The sequence below is a fragment of the Trichosurus vulpecula genome, chromosome 5 (assembly GCF_011100635.1).
Source record: "Trichosurus vulpecula isolate mTriVul1 chromosome 5, mTriVul1.pri, whole genome shotgun sequence".
NCBI lineage: Eukaryota > Metazoa > Chordata > Mammalia > Diprotodontia > Phalangeridae > Trichosurus > Trichosurus vulpecula.
In genome coordinates this window covers 35,349,042-35,369,634 of record NC_050577.1, presented here as the reverse complement: position 1 = coordinate 35,369,634, position 20,593 = coordinate 35,349,042, and the positions used below count along the sequence as shown (strand labels likewise).

At 37.9% G+C, this 20,593-nt stretch overlaps 1 protein-coding gene across 1 annotated transcript in view; it reads left to right on the top strand.

Moving 5' to 3' along the window:
• The window catches only part of KCNH8 (potassium voltage-gated channel subfamily H member 8), a 404,012-nt gene that overhangs the window by 30,598 nt on the left and 352,821 nt on the right, over positions 1-20,593 (top strand). The gene's annotated exons all lie outside the window — the stretch shown is intronic.

The following is a 20,593-nucleotide window of genomic DNA, read 5'->3' as shown; positions in this document are numbered from 1 at the left end:
GTGTTATTTATATAAAAAGGATGACATTTTGCTTTATTAGTTTTTGCTGTAGGTAAAGCTCTTGATGATGCCAGGGACCTGAATGGCGGAAGTTTCTGGGACTCTCTCACTGGAATCTAAGGCCTTAAGCTTCTCATTCCCAAAAGATGGTCAAATGTTTGTGATCACGCAAAACACTTGGGAGTTGAAATAGTTCTGGAAGCTTATAAGCTCCAAGAGGTCCCAGAATGTTTTCTTTATCTATCTTTATATCCCAAGGCTTAGCTCACTTAATAAGTGTTTGAATCTAAAGGGAAAAATTAGAAGAGACCGATGCAGGAGTCATTTGAATGATCCTACTTTCTGAGTGTTCTGATATCATCAATTTATGTTTTTCTGAATAAAAGACTGAGGACTACTGACTGATCATCTGGCAAAGGATTTAGAGAAAAGAAAATACAGTTCACATAATGCAGGGGAAATTAGGTTTGCTTCTTATCCTGATGTGGGATTGGTGATAGTAAGTGGGGGCTGAATGAGAAGACTTAGGGGGTTTATTGAAACCCCCAGGCAAAAGTGTGAGGAGCCCGATTACTTGGTGAGAGTTTATTTATTATCCTAAATCATACCAAATACTTCCAATGCAATTCCCAAGACATTTCAAAGTATAAAGACAAAATTGTCTCAGAACCGATCTTTACTTTTGAAAAGCCTATGCCTTTGTTAAAATATAATGGAACAGACTCAACTTTAATCATTCATAAGGCTCCATTTTCAGCCCCCTTGCCACCTTTGAGAATTGAGAGTTTAAATGAGTCACCCAACCTGACTTGCATTTCAGGTCGCCTGATCTTAGCAAACACGACTTAAGGACTTACTATGTCCTTGGCATTGAGGGAGTTCTAAAGGCAAATAAAATCCAATGTCTGGTATCAAGGATACTATGGCCTCTCATCATTGGAGTTAAAGGTATTTTGGGAATGTATATTTGACAGTGTTAACAGGGCTGTATTTCTAATCAGAGCCATTTTGAAAGGTGGCTATTTGAACTGCCAGGTTTTCATCACTGGATAAGCAGTAGGCTGTCAAAACGACCAATTAACTTTGTACTTTTGAATACTAGTGGTTGCCAATGCTCTTACAAAAATAAGTGATTACCCTTAAGTTTGTTGACCCATTCCAAAGTACCCTCATTTGTGGATGTAGCTACGTGTACCTTCAGCCTGATGACCAGACAATGAATGTCACCATTGTAGCCTTGGGATCTTATTTATCGCAGAGCAAGTAGATGGTAATTCTCTTGTTCATTAAACACATACATACACACATGCATACATATACCTCTGCATGCTCATTTACACATGCCCTCTCCCCAACATACGCAATCATACAAACAAACTCAGATACTTGGTCACTGAAATGGATCTGCGATCGTATCACTTTGGGTTGCAGTAGAGAGGACTGGCTCCAGAGCTAGAGGACTTGGGTTTGAATCCTATCTCTAACACTAATTACCTGTGTGACCTTAAATAGCTCACTCCAACTCCTTGAACCTTAGTTTCCTCCCCTGTAAGATGATGTTGTTGGACTTAATGGCCTCTGAGATTCCTTCTTGCTCTAGAACTATGATCCATGCATGTCTACCTATCCTTTGCCCACTTTCTCTCATAGGATTGCCACAAAGGATACACCCAAGTGTGTTGGGAGAGGGGAGGATTTATCATTTTTTCTGCCCATTAAAAGGTTAAATTGGTGTGTATGAGTTATCCATCACTTGAGAGACACTGTGCTGTAGTGGCTAGAATGCCGGACTCAGAATCAGGTAGCCTGGAGTTCAAATCCTGCCTCAAACAATCTGTGACCCTGGGCAAGTCACTGCTCCTCTATGACTCAGTTTCCTCTTCTATAAATGAGGGGGGTGGACTTGATGGCTTCTAAGTCCCTTTCCAGTTCCAATTGTTTTATTCTATCATTCTTTCTCCCCATGTGATCACCCTGGATTCTTTTTTGTCCAGACATTTCTTTGATAACATCACATACACCACTTTTCTGTGATGCATTACAGCCTGCTGAGGACTCTTAGTTCCCTCTCCATTGTTTCTTGGATAATACTCAGATTCAGTTCTCTAGCCTATAGTGGTCCATGACTCAGCCAAAAAGGAAAGCACATAATGTCATCCAAGCATATATAAGGTCAAACTCTCCAAACCAGAAGTCCAATATCAGAACACCAGGGGATGCCCTAAGTAAAGAAAGGGTTATTTCTTACCTCTTGTATCTGGTTTCTGTTGAGCCTGTCATAAAGTTTGCCCAAGGGGCATTAAAATCCTGATGTAGTAATAAAAGTACTCTGGACTTGGAGTTCAGAAAACCAGTGTTTTCTGAAATACTGGTAAATCTTAGCACTAACATTTACAAGCAATGTGACCATAAGGAAGTTATTTAATTTTTTGGATCCTCAGTTTCCTCACTTTTGAAATAGAGGAACTCACACTTGGACTACCTACACCACAGATTTTGGGTGGGAAAGTAGGTGGGCAATACCTTGTTAACTTTAAAGCCCTATACTAATGTTGACAGTACTACTGTTGTTGCTTCTATTCATTTCCATATTTATTACTGTAGCAGTATGATTTTTTAATAAACAAAGCATAACTGAAACATCATTTATTATTTTGTCCAAGGTTAGGATCCTAAAACTAAAAATAAGAAATCTGATTGTAGTCTGTTTATTGACAAGCTCTCCCACTTTAATTCTAGAGTGGTCTGAAACTTACCTTGTTGAAGATCTTGGAATCTGGATTCAGAATCTGAGCTAGAATTTTATATCTATTTCTCAGTACATGTATGACCTCGGGCAAGTCACTTAATTCTGAACATCAGGTTTTTCATCTGTAAAAGGAGGTAGTAGAAATAGATGATGTCTGAGAGGCGTTCTTGTTTTGTATCTATTATACTGTGACTAGATGAATTCTAAATTCTCTTCCAGCAATAATTGAATTTTAATGTTCATACCTTATATATCAGTCTTAAAAATATTTGGACCTTATTTGAAAAAGTCATCCCACAAACAGCACTTCCCATTTTTCCTGACTGAAATCTTTAGCTGAGGTAGAAGCAGTACTAAACTTTTAGTCAATAATATGATCATTTCATGTGGTTTCTGGAACTGAGACTTCTTGTATCAGGAAATCTTCAGGAAATAAGATGAATTTTTCATTCATCCATCTTCCATTTGTATGCTGAAAAATATAGCAGGTTAAAAATTTTATTTAAAGGCCAACACAGCTGAATGTTTTTTTTTTTCTGGGGTGGAGGGTAGCAAATAACTGGTTTTCTCTATATAGCTTTGTCAAAGTATATGCATTACTTCTGAGAAGTGTCATTTCAAAAGCTTACTTTGACATGTGAATATCAAGTAATAAATTGATGGTAAAGTATCAAAATTTATGCATCTGAATGACTTAGGTACTATTCAAAGGAGTTGACCACCTTGGATGCCATCCAACATTTATCAAACACCTACTATGTGCCTGGCATTGTGCTAAGAGCTGGAGATAGGAAGGAACCATGGCTGCTCAATCCAGAGAAAAGTCTTATCTTTAAGTATTTGCAGGGCAGTTGTATCTTAGAAGGCTGACACTCATTCTGCTTGACCCTGGAGGGGAAAACTAATGCAAAATCAATGGGTGGAAGCTGCAAAGTAGGAAATATAAGAAACAAGTCCTCAAATATTAGAGCCAATTCAGAGTGGAATGGGATTCCTTGAAAGGCAATGGATTTCCCCCATTGGAAGCCTTTTAGCAAAAATGGCATGGCCATTTTAAAGGCATATTGTCAATAGGAACAAGGTCTCTTCCAACTCTGAAATTCTCTAATTCATTTGAGGATTGTATAGATTTAAGCTGCTGGAGTTTTATTTTGCTTTTGGTCTGATCACATGACTTCATTAATTTAGGGGGTTTCCCGGTCAGGAAACTATCCTTGCCAATGCAGATCTTCAACCATACTACAACTCATTGTCTTATATAAGACAGTATGGTGTAGGCCATAGGTGCCAACTCAAATAGAAATGAGGGTGACTAAACTCTATGTAATGATCCCCATGGGCCATATCTTGACTTAGTTTTTAAATGTGATATCATCTATTTTTATTATATTATTTTATTGTATTATTTATATTTTATCATTTATATATATATATATTTATATATTATTTATTATATTATTATATGTTTATAGGGAGAAGTATTTCCCTATTATACTTAATATGGCTCAGGCCATACCTAGGAGTGTCATGAGCCCATCAGGCCCACTGGCCACTTGTTAGATGCTATTGATCTAGTGGGTAGAATACTGGACTTGAAGTCCCAGAAACCTGGCCTCAAATCCCATCTGAAATCCTTAACTAGCTGTGACTAAGCTCTCTAATTCTATTATCTCATCTGTCAAATAATGATCTCCACAGTCCTTTGTAGCTCTGGATTTATGATCCTAATTAAGACAACTGCCTGAGTCCATGAGTACTTAAGGAACTTATCCTTGGTCACACAGTATGTGTCAGAGGCAGAATTCAAATCCAGGTCTTTCTGACTCCAAGGACAGTTCTCTATTCTGCTCTTGCTGCTGTTGTCATTAACATATGCTTTTATCAGCTGGATTAATCCTTCTGCCTCTCTTCATTATTGGCTTCATTTGTGGAGAATTTTATTTAAGTGACATTGCATTCTCATCACTTTTTTGTAAATTAACATTTTTGCAAACTATTATAGCTTTCTGCTAAATGTCTTTGCATTTCTCCTAAACATTACAAAAGAGCCAACAGGGGTTGACAAATTACACAACAGAAGTTTCCTCCACATATGCTCGAGTTATTCTCATGGCAGTGTATTTTTTAACAGCATTATTTATGCATTTCTTTGCATATGCAGCCTAGATTTTTTTAGGCTGTCTGAAGAAAAAAAATAACCCTTCACATGGAAAATTTTCTACCAGTCCTGATTGGACTCCTAGTTTTGAGTTGGCTCGGCATTGATGTGCCACCAAATAATTGGGCATGATGGCCATGCGGTTAGCCCTCAAACAGACCTACAAATGTAGCTTACTTTAAACAAGTTCACTCCATAAAGGATTTGTACTTTCATCGGTTTCCCTTCCCTGACCCAGACTGCACTCCCCTACATTGTGGTGATTGTTCTTTAAGAATTTCTGTGACCAAAAATGCATCAACTTGCAGCCAATCACATGATAAGTCTCTCTGAATTTACTTTAACCACCAGACAAAATATTTCTAGTCTATCACTGGATCATTCAGAAAGCCTCTAGAACTTGGTAGAGCCTGCCAAAGAAAGATAGGGTCCTACTAGTAGACCCTTCTGAACTCCACAGTCATCTTCATGATATGGCAAAACTTTAGAGGAGGACATTTGCTACACAAACCTTGGCTATGAAAAGCTAAGTTTTAAGGGCACATCAGGCGGTGGTTATTTGATTGACAAAATAATTCACCAAATAATTCCTTTAAATATTAGTCATTAAGTACTTAATGGTAGGAGATGAAGTTTAGTGAGAAAATACACAGTTGTAACAAGGCATTTCTTCCATTCTTACACTTTAAACATAAATTTTTATATTCTTTAATTATATAGTAATTTGTTATAGAAGTTAAGAATTAGAGAATCTATGTATAAAGAAAAATTTCAGAGGCCATCAAGTAAAATCTATACCTGAACAAGTTAAGAAACATTTATTTAGTACCTATTATGTGCCAGGCACTGTGTTAAGCACTGATAAAACGAAAAAATCTTTTCTAAATAAGGGCCCCCCAAAGTGATCATCCTGGCTTCACTTGAAGACCTCTCATTAGAGAGAAGCCACTGTGTCCTGTGCAAGCTATCTCATTCCACTTTTGGAAACTTCCAATTTTAGGAAGAATTTCTTACATTTAGCTAAAATTCTGCCTCTCTGCAATTTGCAGCCACTGTTCCCAGCTCTCTCCTCTCATGTTGAGAAGAAAAAAGAATTAATCTTTCTTCTATGTGAATCTTAGAGAGGCATTGTGTTGGCCCCTCAGTCCAGTCTTCTTTTCTGCAGACTAAATATCCCAGGTTCTTTTGCTGTTCTTGATTTAGTTTCTCTCCTTTCCAACCCATTCTACAAATAGCAACTAAAACAAAATAATCTTTATAAGGTAAAAGCCTGACCACGACATTTTCCTGCTTAAAAATCCTCAATGGTCACCTCTAGGGTAAAAAGCAAATTCCTCAGGCTGATTTTTAAGACCGTTCCATCGTCTGGTGCCAACTTGCTTTTCAGCCTTATTTCACATTACACTTCTTCGTCTGAAAGGCATCACGGCATCATAGCTAAGTAAATGGCTTTGGTACGAGGAAGACTTGGATTAAAATTCTGCCACTGACACATAATATCTATGGAACTCAGTGCTTTGCTTCTGAATTTCCAAAATTGACCATGCTTCCAGCTGCCTTAGCACCTGGAGCTTCCTCACATCTAGGACATCCATCAATTCCCTTAACATTATCTCCCTGGCACACCTCATTCAGTGGAATTCTATGGTTGGAGCAGCCAATGAGATTATTCATTATCTTTAATTTATATGTCACTTTAAGGTTTGCAAAACCCTTTACATATATATATATATATATATATATATATATATATATATATATATATATGTACGTATGTATTTCTTTTGATCCTCAAATGAATGAGGATCTCATTCTCACAATGACCATATGAGATAGATTCTATTATTATCCACATTTTATGAGGATGAGGAAAACCAAAGCTAACAGAAGTTAAGAGACTGCTCAGTGTTGCCTAGCAATTAAATATCTGGGCTACAATATGAACTCATGTATTTCTGATGTTCCAAGTTCAATGTTCTATCTACTACAGCACATGGGGGGGGTTGAATTCAGGAAAGAAGAATTTAGGCTATGAGTTTGGATAGAAGAGTACGGTAGGAAAAGAGAATATCCTTAACAGAATTATTCTCAGTTTCCTCTATCAGTTATTTCTTTTCAAAACTCTTGCTTGTGTGCATTATGGGGCAGTATGGCTTATGCTTTCATCTGGATGTCATTACTTCAGGTGTCTAGGAATGCAACATTTTCATTAAGGAGCAGATGCAATAGGAATATTATCCATTTAACATGAAACAAACACAGGAAATGTATCTTATAGGCAGTTTTATTTTAAAAAAAAAGAACTTTCAGGCTAGATCTGTTTGAGGGATATGCATTTGGTGTAGCTAATCCAATTCAGCAAAGCACCTATTACGAGCAAAGCAATGCATTCTGGGTGCTAAGTATACAAAGACAAAAATGAGTAGTTCTTGCCCTGCACAAACTCACATCCTTAATTCTCTCTGTCCTTAAGTTCCCAACTTCTAAATATGTAAAAAATAGTTCAGGGATGGGGAACTTGTAGCCTCGAGACTGCATGCCATCCTCTAGGTCCTCAAGTGCAGCCTTGAGAGCACAGGTTCAAGACCCCTGGAATAGTTTATTGAGAAAAGGTAGTGCTCAAATCCCATTTCTCCAAGATGCAAAAAATTCCCATTGTATTTATTTTTACCATGTCTTGAACTGTTTGAATATAGTTCTCATCTTGTTTTCAGACTGAAACAGTGATGGATATGGATTTTCTGAGAATTTGAAGAGAATTTTATAGTATTAGAGCTACCCTCCCCCACTCTTTCTCCCTTAAGCAAGAGCTAGCCCTGAGTGACATCCCAGTTCTGATTCTGGTAACACCTTTCAGAGAGTTTCCTCTGCAGAAACATAAAGGCATTTTCAACTAAAAGCATCATTAGCCAGAGGAAGAACTTTAGTTTGAAGGCTGAGGTGGTCCCCATCCAACATCTGTCCTTTACTACTTGACTGAAGAATTCATATTGGCATACTAATTCCATCCCTCAAAGAATTATTTCTCTTTTAGGATCAGTCAACAAGCAAATCATTATTCCATGCTACTATGTGTCTGGTCTTGTATTAGACAGAGGAGGGGAGTGAGTGGGAGGAATGGAACAAAAGCACACAAGATAATATGCCAAGAGTTTACAATTTGCTTCATGCAAGAAGCCTTTTGCATTAGAAAAAAAAAACATTAAAGAATAATAGAAACTCCAAGAAATATGATTGGACTTGACAACAAGTATTATAAGAATTTAAAGAAGGAAACAATAAACATGATAGCAAAATAGTAGAGGGAGGTTTTTAATAATTATAACATTAAAAAGAGACAGTCTGGGGTAGTGTCTAGACAGAAGCCTTGGATTTAAGAAGACATGGGTACAAGTCCCACCTTTGGCACATACTAGCTAAGCAATCAAATTTTCAATGTCCTAGGCAACTTTCTAAGACTATAAGTTTCAGAGCAGGTCCTGATCTGCCTTAGTAGAGAGAGTTTCCACAGTAGAAGTCCTTTGTGCCAATGAAATCAGAGGGCCACTTCAAAATAATAGCAGTTCACATTTCTATAGCCCTTTAAGGCTTGCCAAGTGCCTTAGAAGTATTATGCCATTTGATCCACACAAGCTTAGCACAGTGCCTGCCTAGAATGTGGACCTTAATAAATCATTGTTGACAACCATCTCATGAGGTAGGTGCTTTTATTATCCCCATTTCACAGATGTGGAAACAAGGTTGGGAAGTTAAGACAAATCATGTCAGGAAATATTTAGTGAGGGGCAGAGCCAAGAAGGCATCTGGAAAGCAAGGCGTGCATGAGCTCCCCCCCAGGTCCCTCCAAAAACCTATAAAAATGGCTCTGAACAATTTCTAGAGGTGCAGAACCCACAGAATAGCAGAGGGAAGCAGGGCTCCAGCCCAGGACAGCCTGGATGGTCACGGGGTAAGGTCTATCCCACAAAGATGGGAGTGTAGCGGAGCAGAGCCCAGCATGACCTGTGCCCGGACCAACCAGATGGGAACCAGGCTGAACAGGCCCTCGCGCCCTGAATCAGTGAGCTGTGGCAGTTACCAGACTTCTCAACCCACAAACACCAAAGACAACAGAGAAGGTTAATGGGGAAAGCTGCGGGGACAGAGTGAAAGGAGTTCGAAGCTTGGCCACTGCCCAGGGGGCTTTGGAGGTGGTACAGCTCTGAGGACAAAACTACAGCTGCACTTGCTTCCAGCCCCAAGCCCACCTGGTGAAAAGAATTAAGTGGAGGATCAGTGCAGGAATGCACAGCCTGCTTAAGATCTGAGTTGAGATCCTGGTTGGCAGTTCTTGGGGGAGAAGAAGAACTGGTGTGGCAGAGATTGCTGTGTAGAAATAGCTCTGAAAACAACAGCGCAACCCCTCAAGCATGGGACAAAGTACTCTATACTCCACAAGCAGTCATACCCCAACGAAAAACTCAAGGGTCAAGTAGTTGGCTGGGAACATGGCCAGGCAGCAAAAATGGATTCAGATTCAGACTCAGACTTTGGAATCTTTCTTTGGTGACAAAGAAGACCAAAACATACAGCCAGAAGAAGTCAACAAGGTCAAAGAGCCTACAACAAAAGCCTCCAAGAAAAACATGAACTGGTCTCAGGCCATGGAAGAGTTCAAAAGAATTTGGAAGAGCAAGTTAGAGAAGTAGAGGGAAAAATGGGAAGAGAAATGAGAGTGATGGGAGAAAACCATGAAAAACAAGTCAATGACTTGCTAAAGGAGACCCAAAAAATACTGAAGAAAATAACACCTTAAAATATACACTAAGTCAAATGGCAAAAGAGCTCCAAAAAGCCAATGAGGAGAAGAATGCCTTGAAAGGCAGAGTTAGACAAATGGAAAAGGAGGTCCAAAAGACCACTGAAGAAAATACCACCTTAAAAATAGATTGGAGCATGTGGAAGCTAGTGACTTTAGGAGAAATCAAGACACTATTAAAAAGAACCAAAGGTATGAAAAAAATGGAAGACAGTGTGAAATATCACATTGGAAAAACCACTGACCTGGAAAATAGATCCAGGGGAGAAAATTTTAAAATTATTGGATTCCCTGAAAGCCATGATCAAAAAAGAGCCTACATATCATCTTTCAAGAAATTATCAAGGAGAACTGCCCTGATATTCCGGAAGCAGAGGGTAAAATAGAAATTGAAAGAATCCACTGATTGCCTCCTGAAAAAGATCCCGAAAAGAAAACTCCTAGGAATATTGTTGCCAAATCCAGAGCTCCCAGATCAAGGAGAAAATACTGCAAGCAGCCAGAAAGAAACAATTTGAGTATAGTGGAAACACAATCAGAATAACACAAAATCTAGCAGCTTCTACATTAAGGTATAGAAGGTCTTGGAATATGATATTCCGGAGGTCAATTGAGCTAGGATTAAAACCAAGAATCACCTACCCAGCAAAACCAAGTATCATGCTCCAAGGCAAAACATGGATTTTCAATAAAAGAGAGGACTTTCAAGCTTTCTCAGTAAAAAGACCAGAGCTGAATAGAAAATTTGACTTTCAAACACAAGAATCAAGAGAAGCATGAAAAAGTAATCAAGAAAGAGAAATCATAAGGGACTCACTAAAGTTGAACTGTTTTGTTTACATTCCTACATGGAAAAAATGATGTGTATAATTCATGAGACCTCAGTATTACGGTAGCTGAAGGGAGTATACATATACATACATACATACATACATACATACATACATATATATATATACATATATATATATATATATATATATATATATATATATATCGAGAGAGAGAGAGAGAGAGAGAGAGAGAGAGAGAGAGAAGGCACCAGGTGAGTTGACCATGAAGGGATGATATCTAAAAAAGATAAAATCAAATTAAGGGATGAGAAAGGAATATATTCAGAGAGGGAGAATGGGAGAGATAGAATGGGGTAAATTGTCTCACATAAAAGTGGCAAGAAAAAGCAGTTCTGTTGGGAGGGAAGATGGGGCAGGTGAGGGGGAATGAGTGAATCTTGCTCTCATTGGATATTACCCCACAGGAAAGAAGGAGGAAGGAGCTAAAAAAGTGGGGGATGATAGAAGGGAGGGCAGATAGGGATAGGAGGTAATCAAAAGCAAACACTTTTGAAAAGGGACAAGGTCAAGGGAGAAAATTACATAAAGGGGGATAGGATAGGAAGGAGCAAAATATAGTTAGTCTTTCATAACATGAGTATTGTGGAAGGGTTTTACATAATGATACACATGTGGCCTATGTTGAATTGCTTGCCTTCTTAGGGAGGGTGGGTGGGGAGGGAAGAGGGGAGAGAATTTGAAACTTAAAGTTTTAAAAGCGGATGTTCAAAAAAAAGTTTCTGCATGCAACTAAGAAATAAGATATACAGGCAATGGGGCATAAAAATCTATCTTGCCCTACAAGAAAGTAAGGGAAAAGGGGGTGGCAGGGGGAGTGGGGTGACAGAAGGAAGGGTTGATTGCGGAATGGGACAATCAGAATATATGCCATCTTGGAGTGGGTGGGAGGGTAGAAATGGGGAGAAAACTTGTAGTTCAAACTCTTATGAAAATTAATGCTGAAAACTAAAAATATTAAATAAATAAATAATAATTTAAAAAAATGATTAAACTCCTACTATCTTCCAATCTTCCAGGCTATTGGCTAACCCTGAGAATACAAAGAAACACAAAAACAAAAAGAAAAAATTCCTTCCCCGCTTCCTCCCCCCCCCAAAAAAACCAGTCCCTGTCCTCAGGGAGTTAAAAGTAGAATGCAGAAGATGACATGCAAACAACTCTATCCTCAAAACTAAATTTATGGAAGCTTTATCTCCTACTTAAACTTTACATGGCCATGTGACTATTCTTTATCTTCCAAACATACTTCAAGCTTTCCTTTATCACCCTTTGTTGTTTATCAAATGTTCTCTTTCCCTCTCTCCATCTGTCCAATTCCTATACTTCCTCAATGCTTAGCTTAACTCTTACATGAAATATAGGTATTTGTAATGTAAGGTATTTCCAGATCAATCCAGTCCCCAGTCAGCTGTCTTCCTGTGAACTCAGAACATTTAAATGACTCTATTACTCATCTTCCTGTTATTAGGCTTCTTTGTTAGATCATTCAATAGACATTTCAAGTACCTACTGTGTGTCAGGCACTGGGCTAACTGGTAGGGGATGCAAAAAGTGGCAAAAACTGTCTATGCCCTCAAGGAGGCTGCAATTGAGTGGATGACAAAAGCAAGCAAGCTATATACAGGATAAATAGGAAATAAACAAAAGAGAGAAAGTGCTGGAATTATGAGGAGTTGGGTCAAGATGGAATAGTAAAAGCAGGGACTTGCCTGAGCTCTCCCAAATTCCCCTCCAAACAACATTAAACTAACACCTCAAGATGAATGAACAAAAGGATTGGGTATATCAATTTTTCAGCCTCAGAGAACATAGGAAGTTGGCAGGGTCTCACTGGTAGGTGAGTGGAGTGTTGTCCAGCATAGGACACACCTGGAAAATAGCAGCAGGCCTTGCTGGCATGTGCACCATTAGCTGGAACTTCTGGACCTCTCAGCCCACAGTGATAAGAGGATCAGGCAACTGGTCAGGAAAAAAAAAGATTATAGGGAACCTTTCACTGGCACTGGGAACATGACTCTGTTGCATTGCCCATATGCAGATCTGGGCCAAGTTCTCAGGACAAGGAGGAGCACTAGCAGGAATGGGGACCCTGATCACAGTTCTGATACAGAAAAGAGTACTTGTGATAACTCACGGACCAGAGCAGAGGTCAGGAAAGTAGTGACCACCACCTTTCCTTAGATCATACCACCTTGAAAGAACTGAAAACTTACACACCCCCAGTATTAGCTCTGAAAATATTAGCACAAAAAACTTGAAGTTTGGGAATGGGCCCCTGCTCTTCCCTGGGAGCAGAGCCCAACCTTAACATAAAGTTGAACATCAAGAAATAGGCTGGACAAATGAGCAAACAACAACATAAACAACAAAAGGACCTGACCATGGAAAGTTACTGCGGTGATAGGGAAGATCAAAACAAAAACTCAGAAGAAGACAACAAAGTAAAAACTGCTGCCTCCAAGGCCTCAAAGAAAAATGTGAATCAAACACAAGCCCAAAAATAATTTTTGGAACAGCTCAAAAAGAATTTGAAAACTCAAATAAGAGAGGTAGAGGAAAACTTGGGAAAAGAAATGACAATGACAAGAAAAATCATGATAAAAAGAGTCCACATCTTGGTAAAGAAGGCATAAAAATACTGAAGAAATAACACCTTAAAAACAGAATAGCACAAATAATAAAAAGAGGCACAAAAATCCACTGGAGAGAAGAACTCCTTAAAAAGTAGAATTAGTCAAATCAAAAAAGATATAAATAAAACCACTGAAGAAAAGAACTTCTTAAAAAGCAAAATTGGCAAAATGAAAAGTGAGGTACAAAAGTTCATTAAAGAAAAGAATTCCTGGAAGATTAGACTGGGCAACTATAGACTAATAACTATAAAGAAATAAAATAAAGAAACAACAAAATAAAATCAAAGGAATGAAAAAAATTGAAAAAAAATAGAAAAAATTCTCATTGAAAAAAATCAACTAATCTGTAAAATAAATTGAGGAGTGATGATTTAAGAAATATTGAACTACCTGAAAGCCATGATCAAAAATAGAGTTTAAATTTCATACCTCAAGATATTATCAAGGAAAACTGCTCTGTCATCCTAGAACCAGAGAACAAAATAGAAATTTAAAGAATCTACTAGTTGCCTCCTGAAAGATATCCCCAAATGAAAACTCCCAGTAATATTCTAACCAAATCCCAGAGCTCCCAGGTCAAGGAGAAAATATTGCAAGCAGCCAGAAAGAAACAATTTAAATATCATGGAGCCATAATCAGGATTACACAGGATTTAGCAGCTTCTACATTAAAGGATCAAAGGGTTTGGAATGTGATATTCAGGAGGGCAAAGGAGCTAGGATTACAGTCAAGAAGCCAACTACCCAGCAAAACTAAATATAATCCTTTAGAGGGAAAATGGAAATTTAATGAAATAGAGGACTTTAAAACATTCCTGATGAAAAGACCACAATTGAATAGAAAATTTGACTGCTGTTCAAAATCTGGCTTTAGCCTACCATTCCAGTCTTATTGGATATTAGTTTCCTTCACATATTCTATAATCTAACAAAATTGACCTTCCTGCTATTTCTTACACCTGATACTCAATCTCCCATCTTTTTTTCTCTTCATCTTTGTATTAGCATACAATATGTACTGGAAAGCAAGGGGAGAGAATTATGAGGGTTCAATAATCTGTGTATGAGGTAATAAGTGTATGGCCTGGTAGAATATGAATGGTAGTGATTTCATGAATCTGAGAGGCTTTTGGGTGAATGATCATTTTTGGGGGCTTTGTAACTCATGCTCAGGGAGCATCCCTTTAAAATCAATTGCCCTGAAGTGCTAAAATATTAAGTCTTTAACAACTAGAAGAACCTTAGCCTAATTAATAGCCTCTGAAACATTCAGTCCTACCTCTGGTACTCACTTTCTGACCATCAATAGTGTATGATCATGAGTAATTTCACATGCTTATCTCAATCAGGAACTCTGGTCTGGGTGCTCTCAATCCTTTCAGTTTCACCACATGATTCCTGAATAGTTTTATCCTCTACTAGGATACCTGTCTAGTCAAGTCGCATGACCTCTTTGAGCCTCAGTTTCCTCATCTGTAAAATGATTTGGATTCAATTACATTTTAAAGCTGAAAGGTAACCTTAGAGACCATATATTATCAGTGTAGGAATGTTGAAGGAATGAAACATAGAATATGTATGTTTTGCTAGGGTTTAAGGTAGAAGAGGGGCAGCTAGGTCATGCAGTGCATAGAGTGCCAGGACTGGGTTCAGGCATACCTGAGTCCTCATCTGGTCTCAGACATATACTAGCCGTTTCACCCTGGGCAAGTCACTTAACCCAGTTTGCCTCAGTTTCCTGACCTCTAAAATGACCTGGAGAAGGAAATGGCAAACCACTCCAGTATCTTTGCCAAGAAAACCCCAAATGGGATCACAAAATCTGAAACAACTGAACACACCAACAGCAACAACAACTAACAAAAGGTAGAAGAGAAGACCCATATAGGATATACTGCAATGAGGCAGCATTAGGACACTGGAAATCTGAGGACAATTTGGAAAGAAGGGGAAAATAATTTTTATTTTATTTTATTATTTAAATTCACACCAAATATCACATTCTACCTACTGAACCATGGGGCTAGAAGACTGGCCAATTTCAATAGAGATACAGCAATTGAGGCAGTCCGTACACAAGGCTAAATCAAAGAAACTCCTTGGATTACAATAGATCTATCCCTAGATCTCTACTATATTCCTTTTTTGATTCTAGTTGGAGACCACACAACAACTTAACATTACTTTTCCTGCATCATGGAGATGTGATACATATAAGATGTGAGAACAGTAATAGTGCATAGATTCTCAAACCATCAGGAATTATTCCAAAGTGTCATCTAGGGGAAAATCTGGAAAAGAGTCTGTGGAATACAGGAAAAAGAAAAGGGATTCTTTTATAGAGACTTCTGTGAACCAGCTGTTTGTTAGAGTTATCTAGATTTGGTATGAAATATAAATGCTTATAGTGCCACAGTTAGCATGGGATAGAGGGGACTCTGACCAGGGTGCTGACATGCCTATATTCACAGAGACTGATTTCTCCCTGTGGCTGGAACATTACATTTCTCTTCTTTAATGGCCTCAGTCCTGCCTTTGTCTCATGGTCGTCTCCTGGTTGACACTGCTGCTTGCTTCAAATGTCGTAGCCCCAGGCAATACTCCTCTCCCAGACCCATCTTCCCCTTCAATCCCCGTGGGTTCAAGGGCAAGACTTGGACCACACTTTCTGAGCATGAGTACCCCCATAATGAGATAGATTGTCCAGATTCAATTAAGTTCATCTCCTTAAAAGAAAAATACAAACAAATACATATATACAAATTCTCAGTGTGACTTTAAAGTGATGAAACTGATGTCCAGAAGCCACAAAATAAAATCATTTTCATTGTTAACAGGCATACCACATCTATAAAATGCATGTTATGCTGTTTTGATTTAAAATATGGAAAATATCAACAAAGACCAGGGTAGTAACATAGGAAAGCATGATCCTAGTAAATGAATCACAAAGTAGTGTGTAAGCCAGAAGAACTGAATGATGATCCTAAGGCCAGCACAGACTAACTGGGCAGCCTGAGGAGAGGTTGCTTGGGGCTTGAGGGCACCAGGAGTACTAGGTCATTTGGAGAAAAGGAGTGTTGTGAAATCTCAGGGCTTGAGAATCCTCCTACTTGAAAAGTGTAGTTGATTTGGCAATCAACATTTGTTGGTGCATTCAATCCTAATTTCAAGCCACCTGAAGGTGTGATCCTGGAGTGGAAAAAGAGCAAAACCACATAGGTTTTTTCTTCTTAATATATTTTTAAAATATCTGTTAACTTAAAGCAAAGTTAAATTAACAATCTTACTAAACAGTACCCCAAGTATACCCTCTGTGTAAAAACGGGGCAAAAATTCTTTTGGCAGCATTTTATTTAAATTTGTTTTAAAGTGCATTTCAATGATACAGTGAATGGAGTGCTGGGCCTGGAGTCAGGTAGCCCTGAGTTCAAATCTGGCCTCAGATACTTACTAGCTGTGTGATCCTGGACAAGTCACTTCACCTTGTTTGCCTCAGTTCATCTGTAAAATGAACTGGAAAATAAAATGGCAAACCACTCTAGTCTCTTTGCCAAGAAAACCCCAAAATGTGATCATGAAGAGTCAGACCTTACTGAATAACAACAAGAAATTTATTAATCACCAGTCAAGAATTTCTTTAAAAAATTAACAATACATCCAAGTTTCTTTACACTTCCCAAAATAAATGCAAGACAAATCAAAGGGATAGAGACCCAAGGAAGAGCAATGCTTCTTGGCTTGTAATCTAAATGCTGCTCACAGGTTGATAGATGAGGATAATATAGAGCATACATCATTTCTAGAAGGAAGCCATTCTGCTCCCTGGTCTTTTCTTTCAATTGAGTCAAATGATCTGTATTGCCATTGTTATCTATTTAAGTTTACTGGAAACATTTATTTTAATTTATTTTATTCTTATTATTTTAATGTAATTTATTCTTATAGTTTACTCTCTCTCTATATATATATTCATTCTATATATCTATACATTCTACATCTATATTCTATATTTCATTCTTATTATTTTAATTTAATTTATTATTATAGTTTACTCTCTCTATTCTATATATCTACATATTCTACATCTATATTCTATTTTTCATTCTTATTACTTTAATTTAATTTATTCTTATAGTTTACTCATATTTTATTTTAAAATTTTCTTTATATTTCTTCCACAGTCGATGTATCTTACAATAAGCTTTGGCCAAAATCACGGGGTCTGAATGTAATTTTAGAGTTCATCTACATGTCATTGTTCAATTATTTTCAGTCATGTGTGGCTCTTCATGACCCCATTTAGGTTTTTCTTGGCAAAGATACCGGAATGGTTTGCCATTTCCTTCTCCAGCTCATTTTATAGATGAGGAACTAAGGCCAACAGGGTTAAGTGACTTGCCCAGGGTCACACAGCTAGTAAATGTCTGAGGCCAGACTTGAACTCAGGAAGATGAGCCTTCCTGACTCCAAGCCCAGCATGTTATCCACTGTGCATGGTATCCCCTTCTTTTACAGATGAGGAAACAAAGACCCAGAGAGATTATTGTGTCATAGATTTAGAGGTGGAAGCCATCTGATCTAAACCTTTCTTTTTACAGATGAGGAAACTGAGACCTAAAGATATTATAGGATCATAGATTTGGAAGTGGAAGGGCTCTTAGAAGCCTGCTAGTCCAACCTTGTCATTTTACAAATAAAGATACTGAGACCCAAAGAGATCAGATGGTGTTTAATACCATGCTAGTATTAAATATCAGATCCTAAGTCCTACGACTAATATACCAGTGCCCCCAACATCTAGCTATGAAAGATATATCTTTCTTAACTGTTGGGAAAAGTCAACTGGAAGAAAGAATGATACATATCAAGAGGAAATGAAAAGAGAAAAATCTTGGCACAGATTAAGAAATAGTCCAGCGTGGCTGGGTCAATGTATTTTTCTGGTATTATGAGCCTCGGCTGATAACTATGTTAATACAGTGGAGGTACTTGATGCCTGTCCTTTTTGTTATTGATGGATTTTGTGTTCTACTGTCTAAAAAATGGCTGACTCTCTATCCTGGAAATACCTTAGTGGAAGAAGAGAGGCAGGGGGAGCATTATAGGCTTGGGAACAAAAACAAAGTACAAACGTGTTCTCCCATTGCTGGGCCTCTGCCGATTTTGGTTCTCTATGCCTGGGATGCTCTTCTTGCTTCTTTCATGTTGCATTTTTACCCAGCTCAAATGCTACCTCCTCCACAAAGTTTCCCCTCAATCCTGTTGGGCACTAAAAACTTTGTCTTTGAAACTTCAAATGCCACAGGATATTGCTCGTCTCTGATTCATTTACTGAGAGGCAGTGTGCATTAGTGCTTAGAAGACTGACCTTGGTATCAAGACCTCCCTCTGTGACATCCCAGCTGGGTGACTCTAGGCACATCATTTAATCTCTTAGGCTATTGTCTAGGACTCTAAGTTAAAGAGGGGTTGCTGGTCTGTATAGTGGAGAGAGGTTCTACACTGGTGTTTCCTACATCAAAGAAATTGCAGATCTACCTACACATACACATACACACACACACATACACACACAATCAAGAATATAGGTATGGAGGTACACGGGACCTTATAGGTCATTTAGTCTTACTTCCTAATTTTACAGATGAGAACCAGAGAGGAGAAGTCTCTTGCCCTTGGCTAAATAGATAGTTAAGTGGTAAAGCCCAGATTCCTGACCTGGGGTCTCTGGTCCTCTGTACTGAGCTGTTTGCCATTAAAGTCATATGATTGGTTCTTAAAGTTTCTACTGGATTATATCCATGAGGGCTCTACTGATGTAAATTCAGTTCAGGACTTGGTATTAGAAAGAACTAGTTTCATATCTTACCTTTCACATTATTTATGTGACCATCGGCAAGTTGTTTAACCTCTCTGGGCCTCGATTTTTCCATCTAAAAATGGGGAGAGTAATATCTGGAGCATCTGTCTCATGGGCTTGGTGTGAGGCTCCAATTAGATAATGCATGTGAACCAGACACTTCCCTTGGAAGAAAAAGAGTCAAGCAAAACAAGCCATCCCAATAACAACAGTATTGTAAAAAGAAATAACCCCGAAAGCTACAAGAACTACCAGTGATGCAATTAGCATTCATGATTCCAGAGAAGTGATTATGAAAAATGCTGTCCATGTGATGGATTTGGAGTGCAGAATAAGATACATATATTTTTGTATACAGCCACCGAGGGGATTTGTTTTGCTTAATCATGCATATATGTTACAAGATTTTTTTTTCTAAAGGGATGGAAATGGAAGAAAGCAAAATAAATTTTCATTATTTTTTTCTTAAAAATACAGAGAGGGTGTGCTCCCAATGTGAAATGTGGCATGTACTTTCAGTTGAGGCCTTAATTGTTTACTTTGTCATAAGAGACTTCTCAGGAAATGGGAGTAATCTGGGAATATCTCTAACATAAAAGCAAAACTCATCATTAAAACTGGAAAAAATCCCAATGACAGTATCTGACAGCATATGTGACATGCCACCCCTGTATTCTACCACCTGTGATTGAGAGAAGGGAAATACCTTTCATCACCAGTCCTCTGAAAATGAGATTGTTCATTGCATGCAATTCCAAGATGTTTCTTTATGGGTAGTAAATACTATGTACCTTTTATTGTGATCTAGTGCATGCATTTGAAACTTCTAATTTTAAAGGAAATGACCATTTAATTTTGGCTCCTAATTCCCTTAGGATTCATTTTTATAGACATTGCCTATTGGTTAAATAGAATCCATTTTAATATGTATCATTTTTATGTTTGTCTTTTTTAATTTTAGTCACAGACTAGTTAAATGTTACAGCAATTCTTTTCTTTAATATTCAAGTAAGCAAATAGGCTTTTTGTCACGGAACCTTATGGGCAACATTCAAAGATTCAAAGACAGGCACTATCTCGTAGTGCAGGCTTTTTTGAGTTCTAAAAGCCTAGAGAGCTTTCTTCTATAATGAGACACTTCTACTTTTTTGAATTAATCTAAGGCAACATGATATATCCTTAACACTTCAAATACAATCATCTTTATTCACATCACATATTTTCAATTCAAGATAAAATGATAATATGAATGAGTTGCCTAAAAGTTTTCTTTCAGTGAGTTAGAAAGAATATTTTTGCTCTTTCTTTTTGTATAATTCCTTGACTAAAGCTTCTTGTTGACTTTAATATTCCTAAGACTCAGGAGGTAGAAAAAAATGCTGTTTTAATCAATCAACAGGAGGTTCAAACATCTATTGTATGTTCAACTAGCCAAGTGCAGTGGAATGTACAGAATTTGGATTCTGAAGATCTAGGCTTCAAGTTGGTATTTGCCACTTACACCTTTATGTCTCATAACCTCTCTGGGGTCTCACTGT